Source organism: Octodon degus, unplaced genomic scaffold (assembly GCF_000260255.1).
Source record: "Octodon degus isolate 3935 unplaced genomic scaffold, OctDeg1.0 scaffold00085, whole genome shotgun sequence".
Lineage (NCBI taxonomy): Eukaryota > Metazoa > Chordata > Mammalia > Rodentia > Octodontidae > Octodon > Octodon degus.
The window spans coordinates 851,911-874,197 of NW_004524661.1; the positions used below are offsets into that span (position 1 = coordinate 851,911).

At 45.8% G+C, this 22,287-nt stretch overlaps 1 pseudogene; it reads right to left on the reverse strand.

The window, feature by feature from the left end:
• Positions 1–22,287, reverse strand: part of LOC105742939 — a 55,657-nt pseudogene that overhangs the window by 12,130 nt on the left and 21,240 nt on the right.

The following is a 22,287-nucleotide window of genomic DNA, read 5'->3' on the forward strand; positions in this document are numbered from 1 at the left end:
ATATATATATTCTCTTCTGATTATCCTTTTTCACTTGTACTATCTAGAGGAAAACTAAGTTTCAAGAACTATTATTTTTTATGCTTGAGAGTATTAGTTACCTATTATTGTATAACAAATGATTTTAAACTCAGAACCACCAAACATCACATGTTTATTTTTCTCTCAGTTTCTATGGGTCAGAAATTTGGGCACAGCTCAGCTGAATCCGTTACTTCAAGATCTCATATAGGGCTGCAATCAAGTCAGTAGCCAGGCTAAGGTCAGCAGATCCACTTCTAAGTTCATGTGATTGTTGGCAGAATTCAGTTTGTGAAGGACTGTGACTCAGACTGTCTTCTATTGCTGTAACTAGATGTCTAGAGTCCATGCCTTGACCCATGGATCTGGAGAAAGGGAGTTCCAGAGCATGGCCTGGGCATCTGTACAGCTTCTGGCGAGAGCCTCTTGCTGCATCATCACATGGTTTTTCTGTGCATTGCATGGTGACACCACAAGTGTGCTAGTTTGGGTCACTTTCCCTCCTGGTTTAAAGTTTCTAATGCCATCATGGGGCCCCTCCCTTCTGATGTCACCTAATCCTCATTACCTTCCAAAGGCCCCTTGATATCATTATCATATGAGTTTAGGTATTAACTTTCCAAAACATGACTTTTGCGAATGCATTCAAACGATAACAGGTTGTGAGGCTGGAGGTCTCTTTCTAGCTGACTGTTGGTCAGGGACACTGCCAGTCTTCTGTCACATGGGCCTCCCCAAATGGGAGCTTGCTTCAAGTGTGTGTGTGTGTGTGTGTGTGTGTGTGTGTGTGCTTGTGTACGTGCGCATGCACACGCGCACATGCAGGAGATGGTGAGGGGGAAGGAGAGGGAGAGTTGGCTGGTGTGGTAGATTAATAAATGTAACACCCACTTGAACTGAATCAGCATGGTTCTGAGTGTAGAAGGCCCACTCAAGGACAGCGTGAAAAGAACTGGAGGGGAAGATGGTGTGCTGTTGATTCTCCTGGAGAAGCTTGTCCTGTTGGCCTTCTTGACATGAACTCAGCTATTACCATCAGAGCATCTTGGGTCCTCACTGTATTGAGGTTCTTTGGGAAGGAGCTCTGGCCTTACCTTGGGTGTCACTTCCTGGATCCAGTGCAGGTCCCTCAGCCTCCTCGCACAGAGCTTCATCTCATGGCTACAGACTTTCTGGCTTCCACCATGGCCCTTTGGGCCTTGCCAGCTCAGAATCTTGATACAGACTTGCATGAGACATTGCCCTGGGCTCTAAGTCTCCAGGTGGACTTGTGGGGAGCCTTGCCATGGGCTCTATGTCTTCAACTGGACTCACACAGGACATTGCCATGGAATCCAGGCCCTCAGCTGGATTCTTGGGGTCTCTAGCACATGGACAGATCTATCACATTCTTCTGCACTTGACTCTTTGGGTGAATAATACAAAATAATCCTATATATTATGTATCTTATATTAAATCTATTCCTTTGCAAACCATAACTACAGCACTTGGCAGAACTAAAGTTACGATCCTATGTGGACTAACTACAGAAGAGACATCCCATCCCCTTTGCAAGACAGAGTTCTCCCTCCTCTCCAAGGGGAAGGTTCCTGGGCATCACATGGAGTTGTGAATACCAGGAGGAAGGTTTCCAGGCTGCCCGCTAGAGCTCTGGGCAGGGACTCACATTGCTTCCTGGCACAGCAGGCCCAGGAGCCTATAGGAAGTGGGTTTCTGAGAACAAGCTCTCCCCTGGTTCATAGGATAAGTGAGGGGACCTTGGTGTGAGGTTCATTTGCTCCCAGTCTCCTCCCTCCCCTCTTTCTCAGGTCCCTTCATACTCTTCCTGATGCAGCTCTGCACTCTCTTGCTCTCACCTTCAGGCTGAAATAACCCCATGTTTCCCAACTACCTATCAAAGCCCAAACACCCTTCGGATTACAGGTCCAACAGCCTCTCATCCATGAAGTGCAGATCAAGCCCTCCTGTGTGCTTCTATCCACACTGGCCACAACCTCTTTTGCCACTGACTTTATCCTATCTCCTTTGGTCAGTGTTTGCTTGTGTGCCAAGTATGTTCTTTCTGATGTTATAGTAGATTGGTTCAAGCAAAACCAGGTATTTTATTGGCTCATAAAATGGAAAAGACCAGGAGTAGACTGACTTGGGAACAGAGTGATTCAAAGGCTCAGAGGGACCTCAGGGCCTGGTCTTCCCACCATCGAGCTCCACTGTCCTCTCTGGAGGCTTTGTCAAAGGCTGCCTGGGGGAAGCAACATGTTTTGTGCAGTTCCAGACCTAAGCCAACTGAGCCTGACTCCAGTTAAAGGAGGAATTGTCTCATTGTCCCTACATGAGACCCTGGATTACAGCCTGAAGCTCCAATTGGATCATGCTTCCAACTTTAACCAGTCATGGTGGCCAGGTGACATGGAGTGGGTCAAAGTGAGACCTGAGCCCCAGGGGAAAACAAGGATGCTATTGCCAGACAAAGCAGAAATAGATGATTAGTTGTTCAGAATCCCCTGACCCACTGTCCAGGTCTGTTCTCCCAGCAGGCTGTCACGTCCTAGTGGGCAGGAACTGTGACCCAGCCCCTGGTCTAGCACTTAGTAGGTGTTCAGTTGATGTTCATGTATCCAATAGATATGTAAACAACTGAATGGAACAGAAACAGGGTCAGCAAACATTTCCAGTATAGGCTAGAGATATTCTTTGGTTTTTCAGATCTGTGTTTGTAGCCAAAAAACAACAGAGACAAAACCAGAGAATGTGGCTGTGTTCTAATAAAGCTTTATTCGTGTACACTAACAGTTGCAGGTCCTGGACCTTTGAGGAGCCACAGAATCCCCCAGGCTGCAGGCTGGTGCCAGGCTGCACCTGGCTGGGAACTTGGCTGCCGCCTACAAGAGAGTAAGTGCAGCAGGCAGCAGACAGAAGAACAGCAGATAGGAAAATTACCTCTATGGCCTGCACCAGACTTGTGTCACACCCTGCCGAGCTGACTTTGTGTGAGGCCCATTGTTGTGCCATAAACACGTGAAAAGGTAACATTTAATTTAGGTTGTGCATCTGGAGCACGCGAGGAGCCTTCATCAGCCTGTATTTAAGTTTCCGTGTTCCACACCAGTGCCTTTAGAATTGTTAAAACTCTGTCGCTCTTGCGGCTTTATTAAACTTCACCCTTTGCAGCCAAGCTTGACGTTCCTCCGAGCTAGTGGGGGTAGATTTGCCAGGTGGGATCCCACTGCCTCCAGCAGCTTCTAGGAAAGCCCACCCTGTCCCAGTCCCTGGCCCCTTTGTGGCAGCACCCAGCGTCCCGCAGTTGTGCCTCTAATCAACTGCCTCTAAGCAGGTGAGCATTTATCTCAGTCAGTTACCCCTTATAATTACTGTATTGAACCTAGTTGTCTATAAAATGAATGGTTTGTTCAGACACTTTACCCAAAGAGTTCATTAGGGGTTAAACAAAATGCAATCCCATTTGCAAAGAGTATAATAAATTGTTTCATCTGTGAATTTAGCTGTTCTCCCTAATGCAGACATGGGTGTTACAGTGGCTTTCCCTTGATAGGGTTATGGGTTAATGAAATGCCTTTTCTGTTGCTTATTTTCCTCTCTTCTGTGCTGAGTGATAAGTAGCTAACCAACGAAGCTTGTAATTACAATCTTACAGAAACCGGGCCGATCTGTATATAAATCTCACCATCCAATTACAAGATGTAATAATTTTGCACTCAAGCTGGTAATGAGGTCTAATACTCGTGCATGCGATAATCCCCTCTGGATGCTGGCTTGATCAGATGTTGGCTTTGTAATTAGACGGGCAGAAAATCATTATTTCATGTTCAGGAAAAAATTAGGTTGGTGGGAAGTTAATTTTCTCACCGCTCTCTGAAGCGTAGACAAGAATTTAATGATTTAATCATGATTGTTAGCTCTTTTGCAATCAATTTGTAATGATTGTGTAGCAACTCTCTTCAAGGGAAGCTGCTTTGGAGAGGAGTTTGCAAACAGCCATCGGGGGGCTGGCCTTTGAGGGACACGTGACTCTAAGCCCATTAAAGCTGTCTTCATTGGGACTTGGAGAACAGCCGCCTCCAGCCTGCAGAAATGCCTGCCCCACGCCAAAGGCAGGGTCTAGGGAAAATGACAGTCAGTGCTTCAGACCTGCAGTGACTTCTGCTGCCTACTTGAGGCACAGGAGATGGGTCCTCTAGCTGCCCACACACTACAGGAATCATTTTGGTGGGGTCTTAAGGTATAAGCCTCAATCTATAAACACAAGTGTGCAAGAAATAGCATATTTCCCCCCTTGGCTTTTCACTTGCTTAATCTAACTGAGAGACAGCCAAAGCCTGCAACAGATGGTTGGTGGGATCTGCAGCCACAGGTAGATGGACTTCTCCACCTACTCCCTGAAAGGGGCTGACATTCAGTCCTTGGCTCAGCTCAAAGGCTCCTGCCATCTCATCCTGCCGAGTCTTTCAGGCTCCTAGCAGTCCTGAAGCAGAAGAGCCCCTAGCTGGTTATGAGCCCCCCATATGGGGACCGGCCTTGTGGCTGGGCCTGCTGGGTTGCATATCAGTGGAATAAATCCCTTTCCCCCCAGACTGGCTTGCCACTTGCCATCAAAGTCTCCTCTGAGCATCCCCAGCTGCCTCCATGCCTTCCATTCCTGCTATTCAATGACTTTCCCATTTCCAAGTAGATCAGGAGACACTTTAACTTTAGCATCTTCTGTTTGCAGCTCTGTTAAAAGTCCTGAGGCCGAGAATTGCAAAGCCCGCCTACCTCCTCTAAGGGATAGAGCGAGAACAAACGCTAATTAATATTTCAATAAATTATCTCTGTATTGACTTAGACTTCCTCCTGTGCACTGGCTCAATGATTGACTTTCTGAATGCCCAAAACACATTTCCCCTCCCAATCCTGAGTAGTGCGTTTATCACTTGGAGGGATCCACTTGTTCATCCAAGTCAATTCTAGAAATTTTTATTACACTCTAGCCAGATCCTGGAGTCTGAGCAGAGGCTTTCCAGTCAGTGTGGGCTGGTGGGGTGGGGAGGAGGAGATTACAAACAGCCTTAACATTTACTACTGCATTTCATTGAATTTTATTGACACTGTCAACTGTAAATGCATCATTATTTTATGTAGTAAGAAAGTTAAAAGGCATTGCTGAGTAAAGTACATACAATGTTTCTTTAATCACTTAGAATTTTTATTTCACACTTAATGAAAGCTCTCCTTTACACTTACGTAAACACAGATCTAGATCATTCATATGCACACACAATAAAGAGATATATAAACAAAATAAATTGACAAAGGTATTTGGGAACCTTCCTCGTATGCAGAAACCAACTTTCTGAGCTCAGAGTTCTGGTTTGGCATCTCTGTTTCCTTACAAGAAGGCTACATGGTTATGGTTGAGAATTTCTTCTAAGTAATGATACCAATCATGTCAGGATTATTCCTGGTCAACAATCATGACAAATTTGATTTATGTTGAGGTATTTTTAAAGGTGCCACCTCAAAATGATAGAAATAATGAGTATCTAGTGTGGCACAAAAGAATAGTTCATCAGCCTGCACAGGTGCTGTGAGAATGCGCAGAGCCCGGAAGCTGGGGCACTGAGGGAGGAAAAGGAAGCTCGGATCAGGGGCTGCCATTCTCTACACAGCGGGAGGTAAGATCAGCCATGCAGCTGAGTGGTTGGGCGAACTCTGGGTTCCAGAAGCCTGTAGTCACTGTTGGGAGGCCAGATGGCCCGAGCCATCCAAGACCCCTGGCCAGTCCTCGTTTCACTGAAAACCTAGGGGAAAATACAGAGGAAGCTGCTGCTGCCTGACCCCTAGAGTGGAGGGCAAGAAAGTCAAATAGTAGAGAATGCCAGTGGGGCATGAGAGGGGGAACCATCAGAATGATCGTCTGAAGTTTAGATTTCTTCACTTCACCAGTAGCTAAGCCTCCTAATGTAGTGTTCAATTCTGCAGGAATAGGGCTATGTCTACACAAGTTCTGGAGGTGGCTAAGGGCTCTTTTGGTTTTTTTTTTTGTTTTGTTTTGTTTCTTTTTTCATAATTTTATTGAGAAACAAATAGCAATGAGATAGTTTCAAACCAAATTGGTAGGACAGTTACAATAATTAACACATTGCATACATTCTTCCTAGTGCTTAATTGCTGTACAAGATGCGGACATGATATCCTATTTACAAGCACCATTAGAACAAATCCCTGTGTTCATTAAGAGAATGTAACTACATATCTATTCTAACCACTTTGAATACACAGATACAAAATGGACATTCATCTGTATCCCCTTTTATTGTTAGGTTCTTTTGTATCCTCTTTTATGTCTACACTTCAGTGATTGAGTCAATGAATGCAAGAATTCCTTATGCTTTTTTTTTTCTTTTTCTTTCTTTTTTTTTTTTTTTTTGCAGAACCAGGGATTGAACTCAGGCCCTGGCGCTTGCCAAGGAAGCACTTAATCCACTGAGCCATCTCCCCGACCCCCTCTTTATGCTTAAATGAGCAGTTTGAAAATGGTTGGTAGATATTAGAAGCCATCCTGATACATCATGAAGCAACATCAAACTCAGTTGAAGGTGTCTTTGGGGTGGATGACCAGGAACCTTGCGCACAACTATTGCAATGGACCATAGAGTGCCCAGGAAGCCTCTGGAAACTCATTGAATTATGAATCTATCAACTTGAGTCATCCCCCTCCTTCAGCCATCAGCAGGCTAAATTCCAGCCAAAGGGCATTTTGGTCTCTGAAAAACTGCTTCTCCTCCTTTGGGGCCTCTTGATCATGTTCTGTCTGATTTTGTTGCCTGGTGCATCCAGAGTCATCTGTCTGGACTCTGTATTCATCCTGGAAGTGCCCAGGAGAGCAAGAAAGAATTGAACACTTTTCCTGCAACTACTTCAGGCCCAAATCACTGCAGGTACACAAGCTGCCTTGAGCCCAGGACTCTTTTTCCAGCCCTGTGACACCTTTTTTTTTCTTGACTTCAGTTCTCTCGCTCCTTATCAATCTTTTGTTTAACATTTTTAAGAACATGCTAAATATAGGTGATATTAAAAAGCATTGTCTTCAGCAATTTTAGGTCCATAGTTCAGTGGCACTGAGTCCGCTCACACTGTTTGGCAATTGTCTCCAGCATCCTTCCACAGAGCATCTGCAAAACCGGTACTGTCCCAACTCGCTCCCAACTCCACATTCCATCCCCCTCTAGCTCCTGGAAGCTGCCATTCATTTCACTTCCTGTGTATGAATTTGACTAGACTACTAGAGATGCCTCACAGGTATGAAATCATAGTGTTTGTCTTTTTCTTACTAGCATATTTAACATAATTCTTTTTTTTTTCTTTTAACTTTCTGCAAAGCTTTATTCCAGAGGGGCTCAGTCCTTCTTGGCAGCTGCCTTCCTCATGGCAGCCAGCACGTTGCTCAGCTCCTCGCTCCTCCTCTTGGCACAGATATGCATCCCCATCCTTTGCTTGATGAACTTGAGGGTGTGTTTGTCCTTGGAGACCTTGAGCAGCTCCATGACACACCACTTGTATGGGGCAAAGCCACACACCTCCCGGATCATGTCCTGCATGAACTTCGTGTGTTTGGTGAGGCATCCACGATGGCAGCTGTGCCTCAGTTTGCTCACTTTCTTAGTCACCTTGCGACCCTTGCTGAGACCCATGGCCATGGGATAGCGGAGGGCCATGGCTGCTGTTCCTTCATGGTTGCTGTGGTGGCAGGTTTAACATAATTCTTGAGGTTCATCCATATGGTGCCATGTGTCACAGTGCCCTTCCTTTTTAGATTGACAATATGATATCATATGCCTATGCTGTATTTTGTTTAGTCATTCATCAACTGATGGATAGTTCCGTTATCTATGTCTTTACACTACAGAAAAGAATGCCACTGGAAACACAGTATATAGGTACTTCTTTGAGACTCTATCTTCAGTCTTTTGTGTTTCCCCAGGTATGGGATTGTTCCATGTATGGGTGATGATATGTTTAGTTCTGTGAGGACTCCCCATACCATTTTCCACAGCAGCTGCAGCCCTTTGCTTCCCACCACAATGTGCAAGGGCTCCATTCTCTCCACATCCTAACTAGCACTTGTTACTTCTTTAGTGTTTCTTTTCTATGCAGCCATCCTAGTGATGAAGAATGTAATCCTTAAAAAGCCTCACCTCTCACTCTTCCTAGTGAAGAAATAATTCAACCCTCAGTGAAATCCAGTGAATAATTGGCACCTACTGTGAGCAAGAGTTACACCAAGGGCTTTGGAGGCAGACAGAGGAATGATTAACTGAATGGTTCCAAGCTTTGTGCTATCACTTCCTAGCTATGTCTGTCACTTCACAACCAGGACACTTCTGTAACCATGGATGACAGTCACAGGGTACACTTCATAGGATTGTTTTGTGAGGATTAATTTGTTTAATATTTGTAGAGGGATTAGCAAAGTGCTGGGCATTTTTTTTCTTTTTCTTATTCTAAACTATTCTTATTTGCCACACTGGAAAACATAACAAGCCCTATTTGTCCCATACCATGTGACAATAAGGAGACCCTTCTTGAGCATCTTCTTAGCCCTCCTGCTGACCTCTCTGGTTCTTTCCATAGAACTTGAAGGGAAATGTTACCAGAAGATTTCCTACATGACAGAACTGCAGATTTATTTACGCTTTTTTCATTTAATACACGTTGAAAAGTGAACATAATTCTTTTACAAACAAAGTTAAATGTTACAATAATACTATTTTAAATAAACACAATTTCCAGTTAAAGTTAATAAAATCATTTTTCTAGCCTTGTCTCACTTAAAATCTGCATAAAATAACACCCAAAAGCAAACATGGTAATAGGCTTTGATGTTGCTCTGTTTGCTTCATCTCCTATGTCTAACATACAGCAGAGCAGATGGACAGAACAGGTATGTTCTTCATGAGACTTCAGGAAGGACTTGTTTTTCCTGGAAAAAAGCCAACCTCTGACAGACTACCGTCTTGACTAGGAAATCCAACAATGGGAAGGGGCACCCCAACAGAAATGGATGCTGCAATGCGCAGGTCTGCATGAGCCTAAGAGGAGAGAGATCAATAGGAAAGATGACTCTTTCTTCCTATTTAGACTCAGAACTCCCCAACAGGTAAAACTGGGAGAAGAAGTAAGGAAAAGGCTACAAGGTGGCCTCTGAATTCATCCCAGAGCCCTGGGACAGAGAGCTACTGGCTTCTCCCTCACGCTAAACTGAGCATCCACATGAAGAGGCGGTGGAGTTAGTACCCAAAGCACAGCTCTGAATGAAGTGGGACCTTCTTCAGTGTACTCTCTGATCCCTCGTCACGCCACCCATGCCGTCCCTAGAGAACAGCTGTCCCTACCTAAAGAAGAATAGTCAGAGGAGTTTCTATGAGCCTGTTTCACACTGAAAAATAACTGAAGAGTAACAAATGTAAGCAAAAGCAGCTGAGGAGTACACAACACAAGAATTACCCAGCGTGATAGAGTAACAGTTGGACCAGCGGTTATCCATAGACTCCAAGAAGTGGCTGGTGACATGGCCTTTCCCTAAAAAGAATGTTGCTATTGCAAAATAAGTTAACTAAGCTCAGGAAAGAAATGGATGATAAAGCAGAAGCTTTACAGGATCAAATGCTAACCTAAAGGAAAGCAGTAACAACAATAAACATGGCTGGAAATTCAGCCAAGGATCTGACAAGGAGATTAGAGAAAGCCATAAAAGTAATTTTAAAGTGCCAGAGAATATGAAATATTACTATAAAAATGAGAGAAGATGATAGACATGGAAAAAGTAAAACATGTACATACATGGCTGGTTTGGGGGGAAAAAGAACAGAGCATATAAAACAGAAATAAGTACCCCCAAATAGTGAAGAAAACATCTGTGAAATGAAGACTTAAGTTGTATATTTATGGACATAAGAAAAATTATATAGATATAAGACCTGTATTGCTGAGGCCCTTAAGCTTCCAAGAAAAAGATCAAAGAAAACAAACAAAAGGAATCCTGTGAACACATGGGAGCATAGCTTGATGGGCACTGGGGGAAGAAAGCCAAGAACAAGAGGAAAGCCCGGGCTGGTCTCAAACTTATCCATGGCAATTTCCAATTTGCTGCACAATGGAGCAATGTTCTTGTGTTCTGATAAGAAAATGTAGGCCTCTTAGCCTTATCCTGAGTCACATAACCCTTCAGTATAAAGCGGGCACATATCCCCAAGGTTACACGTTAGATAGGACCAGCAGATCTTTCTTGGGAAAGAACAACATGGAAGAAGCCCTTAAATAATGAAATCCAGCCAACCTGGAGATGAATCTGAGAAATCCTGAGTGAGAAGTCATAATAAAAATGACAGTATGGGAGTATTTAGCTCATGTCAGATAACTAAAGAATCTTGTGAGTTATGGGAATAGAAGAGAATGTACATGTAATTAACCTAAAATGCAAAAGTGAGAAAAAAAATGACCAGTGGTGTATTTAATTATTCAGCATGGCTAGAAGAAAGTTCCACAGACTAGGCAGCTTAAACAATAGGATATCATTATGTCACAGCTGTGTCAGTGGGTAGTCACAGGGCATGGTCTTGACTGGCTCAGTTCCTCCTGACAGCATCTGGCGGTTTGCTGCCAAGCTTCGGTGTTCCCATCTTTGCCGTCATCTTCAACTGGCACTTGACCTGCATGCATGCCTGGCCCTGTTTCTATATTTCCCCTTTTTGTAAGGACACAAGTCATGCTGGCTTAGGGTCTACTCTCATGACGTCATGTTAACTTGATGACCTGTGTAAGCACTCTCTGCAAATTAGGTCACATCCAGAGGGATTTGAAGACAGGGCTACAACATGTAAAGGGAAAGTGTGCTCATTCCACCCATATCAAGTGAGGAGGAGGGGGTCAGCAGAACCATAACATTCAGGATTCAGGTAGGTCAGAGGCACTACAGAGAGTCAAAATCTACAGTTTACAAAACAAAACGAGTCCAGGCTTTTCATATTCAACAATGTCTGGAAACACTGATGGTCATGACTATGGTGGGGGCAGGAGCTACTGGCATCTGATTGGTGGAGACCAAGGACGTTGACAACATTTCAGGACACACATGATAAATTTTCCTTCCATTCAGAAAGATTATTCAGTGTCTGAGGAGCCTACTTTGACATATCCTTCCCTAGAGGAGCTGGGAAGCAGAACAGGGGATTACAGCTTTGCCCTTACCCTCCCTTGAGTTCCATGCCTAGCACTTCGCTTTTTTTTTTTTTTTTCAGGATCTTTTCTTTACCAAGTCACTGTGTTGTTCAGCTTGGGCTGGAACTTGTGATTCACCTGCCTCAGCCTCACAGGCTGGTGAGTATCTTGGCATGCTGTGACCGCACTCTACTGGAATTCTTATTTTAAAAACCATGTTAAGATGAGACATTGCTTATTCTACACTTGTCATCTTTAATAGAGCTCTTTTAGTCTCTCTGCTGAGCAAAGCGGGGGAGAAAACTTGGTTCAAGGAGACTTTTCTGGGTGAGCACTGTGTTGTCCCAATGAACAGCCTGGAGTTCTGCTGTGGCCATTTGGAGGGGTATCCTTGGCCAGGTCCCCTCACTGTCCCCACCTGTCCCCACCTCTCTTAGCATGAACACTACTAAATTCTCTGTCTGTGCCCCCACTCCACTGTCTCTTGGGTCCGGAAGCTGCCAGCTTGCTTACCTCACCCCAGGAAGCGTCTTGGCTCCAGGTCTCCGCCACAGGACCTGCTGCCACTTGGCCATCTCTCTGGAGTGCCTTTGAAGATTTCCCCTCTCTCCTCCGGAAGGAAGTGACACACAGGTCAGGCTTGTGAGCCTGCTAATCGCTCTGCTCTGCCAGGGCCCGAGTGCCTCGTGCCTCGAAGCCTCTTTTCATGCCTATTTAACGCCTCCAAGGCTCTTTCAAGTGCTCTTTGATAAATCATCGTAAGTGTTATTGCGGCCACTCGGCATGGTACCTTTCTGTGCCCTCCCTGCCTCCCTGGGCAGCTGCTATGCATCACTGCCTTTCGCCAGGACAGTAATTCATTCCACTTGAGCTGACGAGCTTCATTCCCATTTATTTGTGCATTATGAGCTGTGTCACTCCACTTACCCTCCAGATAGTAAGTGGCTTGAAAAACGCAGCTGTAACAAATATTAAGAAGAGCATAAGAGAGAAGGAGAGTGTGTGCTAGACAAGGAGGGAAATCAAACCTTTGAATTCAGAGCCCAAAAACTCTGGTAATGAATAAATAATGTTCTTGAATTATCTCCAGCAGCAGCAGCCCCAGGGGGCACGAAGCATCACCCAGGCTTCCTAGAAAACAAACCTTACTTTATCCTCACGCCCCCCCACCCAAGACTCAACCCTACCTCCATCCCTGCTCTTTTTCTCTTTCTTTTTGAGACAGGGTCTCCCTATGCAGCTAAGCTGGCCTTGAGCTCACTGTGTAGCTCAGGCTAGTTTTAAACTCACAACAACCCTCCTGCCTCGGCCTCCCAAGAGCATGTGTCACCCCGACTGGTGCCCTGCTCTTGCATCTGAGTTCTCTGAGAGTGGGTCTAAACCAAATATCATTCTTAGGTCAGGAAAACAATTTCACTGCCTTGTGGTTGGGCTTTATCTTCAAGTAAGAGTGGCTGAGGGTCTCCCTTTTCCTCTGCTGTTGCAGGCCAAGGATCCCATAGCACACACCCAGCTCCATGGTGAGGGTTAGAAAGCCTTTCAAGGAAACTGAGGTAGTTGAGCCAGGGAATGCTGCTTTTTCTAGGTCTCAGGCCTCCTACAAACCAGGACTTGAAGCCAAGTCTTATGAAACCCTGGTGCATTTTGGCTGACCCTACCTTACATAGCATTTTGGTGAGCAGTGTCAAATGTCACCCCAGCCCACTGAACATAGCTATGACATAGCTTGGCTAGCCAGTGGTGCTTGGATAAAGAGAAGGTGCTTTCTCCTCTGGGCAAACAGAGTCCCAACCAGAGTGTGTAGCTTGATATGCAATGAGCGGGCTGCATTTCAGCCCTTCCTCAGCCAGGTGCTTCTGTGCACATCTGGCACAACCATACCTACCAACTTGCTGCGACACACCAGGGAAGTCTACTTCTGGGGGAGCGGTGCAAAATCTGTATGACGCTTGGGCTCCACCTAGGTAGGAACCGAAGCGGGACAGGAGAGGCTAGCGAGTGGTAGGGTCATCCACCACAGGTTGCCTGCAGCTGGCCACAGTGGAGGAACAGGTCCAGTTGAAGGGTTCAGGGCTGAGAGTATGCCCAGCCCCGAGCGCATGCTGTGAGTTGGGACTGGCAGCACGAACTGTGCCATGCCACGGTCACTGCCCACTGGGTAGGACCTGGCAATGAATATGGGGGTAAGTTATGAGCACAATCGGAATTTGAATCCTGGTTTTATCATTGTGGTAGCTGAGGCCTTCGATCCTGGCAAGTATTCCTACTACCATCTTTATGGACAGGATGTAGCCCTCTTGCCTATAATGCTGGGCCTAGCTGTATGACTTGTGTTGGCCAACAAAATGTCATGGTCACTCAAGCAGAGGCTTGAAATGTGCTTGCCTGGTCGGGCTACCTTTTCTTCTCTATCTCTGTCATGGGAACACACTTAGAGAAACTACTGACCTCAGAAAGAGGTGCACATGGGTCGAACTTGATCCAAATGCTGGACCCAAGCCCAGCTGAATCCTACTGCATTAGCTGAGCTGTAAGCAAGCCCTAGAGTATTGAAGTTATCTTCCAGTAACCAACTAAGACATCCACTTTCTGTGCAGTCTTTCTAGCTAATTATTTTATCTACTAAAGACCTTTTCCTTCACCTATAGAGTACCAAAGTATAGAGCTGTTATAAACCACACAAAGAATTAGATAGCAGTACAAAGTACCCAGCATGTAGTGTCCATTCAGTAAATATTAAATATTATAATGATAATTTTTACAAGCCAGCACTACTTCCTTCATTCTTTCCTTTGCTGCCTCACCAGCCATCTCTCCATCCCAACTGCATGACCACCACCAGTCAGGGAAACATTGAAGACGTTGACCCATCAGCTGCAGGTCCATCCTCTGGAGTGCTGAGATGTGGGGAGAAGAACCGATCAAGGTCCTGGTCTCTGTCACATGAAGAGGGAGCACATGGAGCTGCTCCTCTATGCAGGATCAGGACCCCCAAAGAGATGCAAGCTTTCCAGGAAACCAGCCCTGCCCTTTCCAGGCCCTGCCCCAGCGAGGCACAGGAATAAGCCCTTCAGTGGAAGTGTGGACATAGTCACCAGCCTCAGAGTGACTTTAAAGTCTTAAATAGAGCAAGTATATGAAGCTCCACACTGCCTCACCTTTCACAGTGTGTGGAACTGTCATGAGCAGACTCTTGGAATGTTGTTGTAACCCTAGAAGGCAGGTTATAATTGTGTGAATTTTGCAGATGCAGACACAAAGTGAGGGCCAGGTAGGAAGTGGCAGCAAGGCAAGGGCCCCACCTGCCTGGCTCTGGCCCAGAGCTCCCACCCCGCTGGGCCCCCACACCACTGCCCTCACAGAAGAGGTCTTTTGGAAGTGCTCCCAGGGGGAGGTGGAGGAGAAACTGTGAGGCTCAGCAAAAGGAAAGGGTCCCACGCATACCTGCTAGTGAACCAGTGAACGTCCACAGGAATAGAGAGTGAGGAGAGTTCTAGAGTTTGTTGAGGGCAGCAGCCTCCTAGCGCTGAGGCATTTACACATTACTGCAGTGTCCAGATTACTGCATTAGTTACATGGATGCTTTTCTCTAAATAAACGCTCTGTTTCTACTCAGTGACATTTACTTTAAAATATAATTTTATTTTATCTGTAAAATCACAGATATTATGTGCTTGGCATATTTTTTCTAAGTACACATTCAAACAAATACATGACTAAACAAAAATTGGTCACTTGGGTTCCTGACATCACACGCAGGCTTCTCAGAAAGTGCTATTCTGGGGGAAGTTGATGTGTGTCAGAAGTGGAACTTCCAAAGCCACATGTTGATGGCCTGGGGGAGTCTTTTGGGGGTAATTAGGATTAGGTGGCCTCCTGAGGTTGGGACCCCATGGTGGCATTAACGGCTGTGGAAGAAGAAGCAGGAGGACTTGAGCTGGTAGCTTGCTCTGTCTTGTGATGTGATGCCCTGTGTCACTTTATGGTGCAGCATGAAAGTCCTCACTGAATGCCAGCACCGTGCTCTTGGGTTCCCAGCCTATAGAACCAGAAGTACATAAACCTCAATTCTTTATAAATCCCCCAGCCTTGGGTGTTTTGTTATAGTAATAGAAAATACACTAAAATATTTTCCTATCTTTCAGAGAGAAATTGAGGTACAGTGAGATAGTGGGATTCACTGAGCGCACATTTTTGAATAAAGGCAAAGCCCATGGTCACGCACAGCCAGATCTCCATGTACCTGGCTCAGGGCATCCTTCATTACCAGCACTTGGCTGTGTCCTCTGGGATACCCGTGCTATCACAGTCCCTATTCTACAAGATTACAGGGTTCTGGGCACATCTGAGTTCAGGAAATGCTGGGTTAAACCTATCCACAAGGTTTTCCTCCTTGGGTTTGGTATACACTGGTGTGACCTCTCAAGGGACAGCCAAGCTGTCTCTAGACTGTTGAGGACACAGAACCCTCTCTCAGAGCACTTGCACAAATGTGGGGAAGGGGCCACACCACTAGCCTGGATTAGTCACTGCACCTGCCTGGTGGCTCAGGCTCACAGACCTACCTAGAGACCTGTGCCCATGATTAGGTACACTGAGTCCCTTCCTAAACTCCTCATGCTGAGTGAGAGGTGCTGTCCCTCCAAAAGGATTGAGAAAGGCGGTTGCAGCCCAGGGCTCCAGGTGTCATGAGGACAGCAGGAAGGCCAGGCAGGAAGGCATGAGGGATGTCCCAGAATCTCCTAGGTCTTGGCCTAGCTGCTATGGCCATGTCCTGGGGCTGAATCACACAGTCACTGGCCTCATCTGTCTGCATTGCAGTCACACCAGGCTCCTGACATGAGCCCACCAGTGGCTTTGTCTCGGTTTTGCCTCTCACTAGCCCTCCACAATGTATGCTGTCTGAGACTTAGATCTTTCATCTCCAGGTCACACTTTCTGCCTCATAGGTCTCTGAGAACAAATGCACATGAGGTGTCCAGCAGAACACCTGACAAGTGGATGTCCAGCAAACAGCAGGTATTAGTACCCTCAGCAGCTGGGCCTTTGATGTTGCTCCATTCTCCGGGAGTGTGCCATGCTGACCCTGTGGACTCTGCTTCTCATTTGTGCTTATCCACTCTGCTCTGTGTGAGAAGGGAAAAAAGAATATTTTTTTTTTCTCCCAGTGCCTGGTTCAGGACTCCTAAACTTGGTTTCCTGGATGATAGGAAAATATTTTTTTTGTTTTGTTTTGTTTTGTTTTGTTTTCTAATACTGAGAATTGAACCCAGGGCCTTCACACTGAGTTATATATCTTAGCCTTTTTTAATTTTTTCAATTTTGAGACAGGGTCTCACTAAGACATTAAGTTGCCCAGGCAAACTTACAGACTTCTTGCCTTAGCCTCCCAGAGCCCTGGGGCTGAAAGCTTGTTCTACTGCACCTTGATGAGTCTTTGTTATTCATAAGGAGACCTTTTTGATCCCACCTAAGTCTATATTCATGAAGCAGTTTAGGACAGGGCTTTCAGAGGAGACCAGAGGCACCCCAGTGTATAGCACGCAAGGCTAAAGTACAAGCAGAAAGCTGGGCTTTAATTGGACATGTGAAGCAGGAGCAGAGTTGAAGGACCAAGCCCTTCAACTGGCAGACCTGATGCTGGCCCAGGCAGTTGCTATCAGTGTAGAATGGAAAGAAGGACATCCAGTTGGTGTCCTAGAGAATGGAGGAGTGCTGTGTCTTAGTGTTGGCCATCAAGCCACACCCTAGAAACCTCCTCTTGGCTTTCTGAAACAAAAAAGTCTTGGGTGAGTAGAGAAAATAACTTTCCTCTCCAAAGGTCACTTTCATTCCATTACCAGCATCATTCCACTGGGCAGATGGGAGCTTAAAGGAAAGAATCCCGACTGCTTTAGAATCTTGCCATCATGAGGAAAAGACTGGAGGACACCAGTAGGAACAGGCCCGGAGCCCTGACACTATCGAGTCTCTGGATAGTACGGCTAGGCAGTCACTGGAGATGGGCTCAGCCAGCTGGGCATGGCCAATCTTTCTATGCCCACCAGTCTTTTCAGAATTCATGGTGCTCAGTACTAATTCCACCTAGAATTAAGGAAGAAAGGCCATCATGGCGACTTCCACTCATCACCACCTCTGTGCAGGGAAACATTGTAAGCTTGCAAATGGGAACATCAAGGCAAAGTTCCCTTGACTGTCTCTTGACTGTCCCTCAGCTGCTCCTCTGAGACTGGCTTCCAGGTCTCCACTCTGAGGGTTCATTGTGGGCTGGGGTATTACAGTGGCTCAGAAGTTTTCATTCAGGTTGAAGGAGGGTAGTTGGTACGGCTTATGTCTAGGTGTCTTCCCCAAAGTCTCTGGCAGTCATTGGGCGGCTTCTGGAGCTTGTGATTGATTATTGTGAGTGTGGGTGCTGCCCCTGCCCTGAGGCAGGTAAGCTGCATTACAATGTAAGGAGGGGAAAGAGGCTGGCTAGCTAGGGAAGCTGCTTCCCCTCCCTTTGCCCTTTGCTCTTTGCCACTGACATGAATAGTTGCTCTGTGCCATGTGCCACTCTGCCTTGGAACCAGCTGAGTATGGACTGAGACCTCCACTAAGTGTGAGCTAAATGAACCTCTCCTTCCTTCATTTGGGGTGTCACACATTTTATCCTGGCATGGAGAGAAGCATAACAGAGATAGTGGTCATACCCAGGCCATAGGGCTCCAGTGGGATGGTGGCTGCTAAGAGCTGCCCAGACTCAGACAAGTCACTCCTGAGGTTTTGAAAACTTAATGGTTGCAGTGAGTGATAAATACTGCTGTTGTGAAATCCACAGGAATCAAGAGAAGCTTCTGGAACCTTCTTCACGTCAGACAGGCTCCCGTGACTGTGTCCATGTCTGGAATCTAAGCCCCTGGGTTCACATGGGCCTGTATGGGCAGGGTGGTGCCACGCAGGGACTCCACCTATGTGTGACTGAGGCACTGGGGAGAAATTAATTCTCTCCACTTGGGGTTCCTATTACCTATTCATCAAAAATTGCCTGGCCTTTGTGCATTTTTCATTACAAGAGTCAACATTTGCCACGTTAATAAAGCAAGGGGCTGCTGCTTTCCTCTCAGACACAGAATATGTAACGACAGGGCCCTTTTGATGTTGCTTAGCCGATACAATAAGTCTCTGAATGAGGATAAAAGCCAACCTGTTAGGGCCAGATTTTGGGGTGCAGGGCAGGGCAGGCCTCAAGGGGACTTTGGAAGGGGCAAAGCAAGTGCTACACCCTGCAGAGTGCAAACCAGGCCTGGTGTGGCCTCCTCCTCACCTCTGCCCTTAAGTAGAACTCACTGGGGAAGAAAGCATCTCTCAAGGTCCTTTTGACCCTTGGGTGGTCCCACTACAGCAGGACACATGTTCTGGCACATCCCCTGGGGCCCAAGGAAAGGACCCAGGGCTGGAGCTGTAAGCTAGTTGAGGAATCAGCGCTCAGTGTTTCAGAGGGAAGGTGGCCATGGGAGGGTAACACATTCCTTCCCTGCAGACTGTTTGTGTGTATCCTTGTGCCTCAGTTTCTTTCCTGACCCACCCCACCCCCAGCAGATTGGACCTGTAAGCAGAGGCCCCAAGGCTTGGAAGGGTTGTTGGATTAAGAGCCTGCCATCTTCCAGCCTGAGGCAGAAAAGAAATGGGGTTGTCGGACTGCACACTTTTGTGCTGCTTTGCCACCACCTGCATTTGAGGCTGTAAGGAGTGAAACTGATCCCTGGCTGGCTCCAGCCTTGCTCCGAAGGCCCCTTGTCTTTTCCCTGGAAGATCTCTGATACCAGTATAGATGCGTAGACTATCAGGATGGAAACTGAAAACTCACAGGCAGGCAGTAAGCCAAGAGGCACTGGAAACATTGCTTTAAATCCTGAGCTCCAGCTCCTCTGGAAATAACTGTCACCATGATGACCCTCAGCTGCTTCATCTGTAAAATGGGCTCCCATAGACCCCAGACCCCAGCACCTGAGTCACAGAGTCAGTGAATGCACCATCTGTGTGGAGAGCTAGCCATCAGGAGTGATCTGCCAGCACCAGTTACTGGGTGGTGGTGAGGGATGGGGGCAGAACTCTTCTGCGGAACTGAGCTGAGGACCCAGACAGTGTCCTGGGCTATAGCAGATCCAGGTTCAGCCATGAGGGAGAAAGACAGTGAACAAAAAGAAAGCAACACAGTGGACAAAGCCCCCACCTGACTTCTGCTACGTCTCCTCCCTGCTCCAGTCGCTAACAGCAACTGTTCTCCCACGCAAATGTCTCCTGACTCAGAAGACAAATCCCACATCCAGCTAGCTATGATGAAAATTACAGAGCACCATGTGAGAGACTGGCCTAACCAGGTACCCTTAAATGGGCTAGGAGAGCCACTCAGGGCATGATGTTTACATTGGGCCATGTTTACAAAAGGAAGGAGCCAGCACTATCTGGTGGTTAGGCCTTTTGGAGAGAAGGATCAACAAAGTCCCAAGTCCAGTGGCAGCCAGAGCTTTGGGTGCTAGAGGGACAGGAAGACCAATTATACAGCTGGAGCAAAGTAAGTAGGTATAATGTCAAGGAGGGCCAGGGCCAGCCCCAGAGGCATGATGGGTTGATAGCCAGAAGGCAGTGTAACTGGAAGAAGCCATACAATAAATGATTTCCACCTCCCAGGTATAAAGTCCCCATTGCCTGACTCCAGTGTTCAACTCTCCTCTTGTAGCACAAAAGTAGCCACAGATGAGACCAGGCTCCGAAAAAATTTTGTTTACAATTTAAAGCTCTCCTTTCTAGTCATAGTATACCAACAAGGGGTTTTAAGCAAAGGCTTGGGCACAATATGACCGGTGTGGTTTTCTTGCTCTTTTTTTTTCTTTTTCTTTTTGTTTTCTGATACTGAGATTGAAACCAGGACCTTTATACTGAGCTATATCCCCCGCTCTTTCTCAATTCTGAGGCAGGGTCTTTTCACACTGCCCACGGAGAACTCAAACTTGTGATCCTCCTGCTCAGCTTCCCAGAGCCTGGGGATTACAGGCATGAGCCACCACATCCGGCCCTGGTGGGATTTTCATTGTTACAGGAATCTCTGGCTGCTGGGAGATGAATACATACAGGAGCTCGGGAGGGATGTGTATGTAAAAATAAAGCCCTACCCTCAAAATCCTGTCAATTGATGACTTGGACTTGGAGGCTGGCAGAAGGGATGGAGGCAAATGATGAATTTGGGGCTGATCTGAAGGGAAGCAGTCCAGATGTGTGTCTGTTGAGTTGTGGCCGTGAAGGGTCGGTCACACACAAGGTGTCAAAGATGCTGGCTGGCCTGTGTGTAAAGCTTTGCAGAAATTTCCTTCCTGGTTCAAATCACTTACAAAAGCCCGGGCTGCAATTATAGAGCTTCATAGCTATGCAGCATCCATAAAAAGAGGTAATTTTAATATTTGGTTCAACTTCAAAGCAGTAACTTAGAATTATATATACCCCATTAAAATATAATGTTTCCCCCCCAAACTAATCAAATGGCTAAATCAATTGTTGGTGGATTGCCAGTGGCCCGAGGATCAATGGGAATAGAAAATGTATTCTATATTTTCCTTGTTACATAGAGTTAGAGCGCATATTTTATTAATGTTCATCCTTTAGAGACCAGATTTATGCGTTCACTAAAATAAACACTACAATCTTTAGGGTTTGGTTGGATGGAGCATGCAGAAGTATAAGGACAAAGAACACATCACATGGGGGAAGCGAGCCCAGAGCCCTCAGAGAGCGATGGGAAGTGGCCAGAGGTGGGTTCTAGAGACCTGACTCTTGCACCTACCACTTACTACATTGACTGACTTTGAAATATGTCCTTTCTTCTCTTACACTCCCCACTTGTCAAAGGAGTTCAGGTATGATCACAGAAGACAAATAGGTTCATTTCCTAATTTACTTATAGCTCAACTAGTAGGCTTGACTTGGAGCCTTGCTTCACAAGCCATGCCTGGGCTTGGAGGCGGATGTAGTGGTGAATTTTGGCAACTTCACCAGTCAAAAACATGGGCAGACAGCTGGCTTTTGTTAGTCTGCTTTGTGCTCTTATCACAAAATACCTAAGGCAGGCTAACTTTATAAAGATAAGAAGTTTATTTTTGTATGTAAATTTCTGGTTTATTTAGATAATAAATTTAAAGTTCTAGAGGTTTAAAGTCCAGGATTTTCTTTTTTTCAAGATCTCAAGAATAAAGTCCAGGATTGGGCACCACCACTGGTTTGGCCATTGATGAAGGACTCATGGCAAATGAAATAAAATGGCAAGAGGAAGGATGAGGTATTAAATTCAGAAGTCATAGCTGCACTGGGATATAGAGCTACTTTCTCTTAGTTCAATGAGAAAAAAGGCTTGTACTAATATTGTTTAGACAAGATATCATGTCTACATCTTGTCCTAAGAATAACTACTATGAAGACAACAATATGCAATGTATTAATTATTGTAACTGTCCTACTAACCTGCTTTGAAACTGTTTCATTGCTATTTTATCTTTTTTTCTTCATTAAAATTAATAAAAGATTTTTTTAAAAAAGATGTGCTGGGGCTTGACTCAGTCTCCTATAACAATACTCTTGTCAAAATTGACAAGGGTTCCATTGGGTAGCACTGCAGTGGAACTAAGGACCTCCCTTTAGGCCCTGCCCCTGACAGGCTGTGTACCACCTTCCACATCACTATCCTGCAGCAGATCCCCACCCATATACATTTGAGACCACAAGTGATATCCAAACCAAGCCTCCACTGAGGCCTTATGTCTGGGCATGTCTGAGGGTGTTTCTGGCAAATGTTGGCTTTAAGACAAGTAGACTCTTGTGAAGATGGCCATACTCCCAAAATTGCTGTACAGATTTAATGTAATCCCTATCAGATTACCACCAACATACTTCACAGAGTTAGAGAAATCATTCCTAAAACTTATTTGGAACCAGAAAAGACCTAGAATAGCAAAGGCAGTCCTGGGTAATAAAGACAAGGCAGGAGGCATTACAATTCCTGACTTGAAATTATACTACAA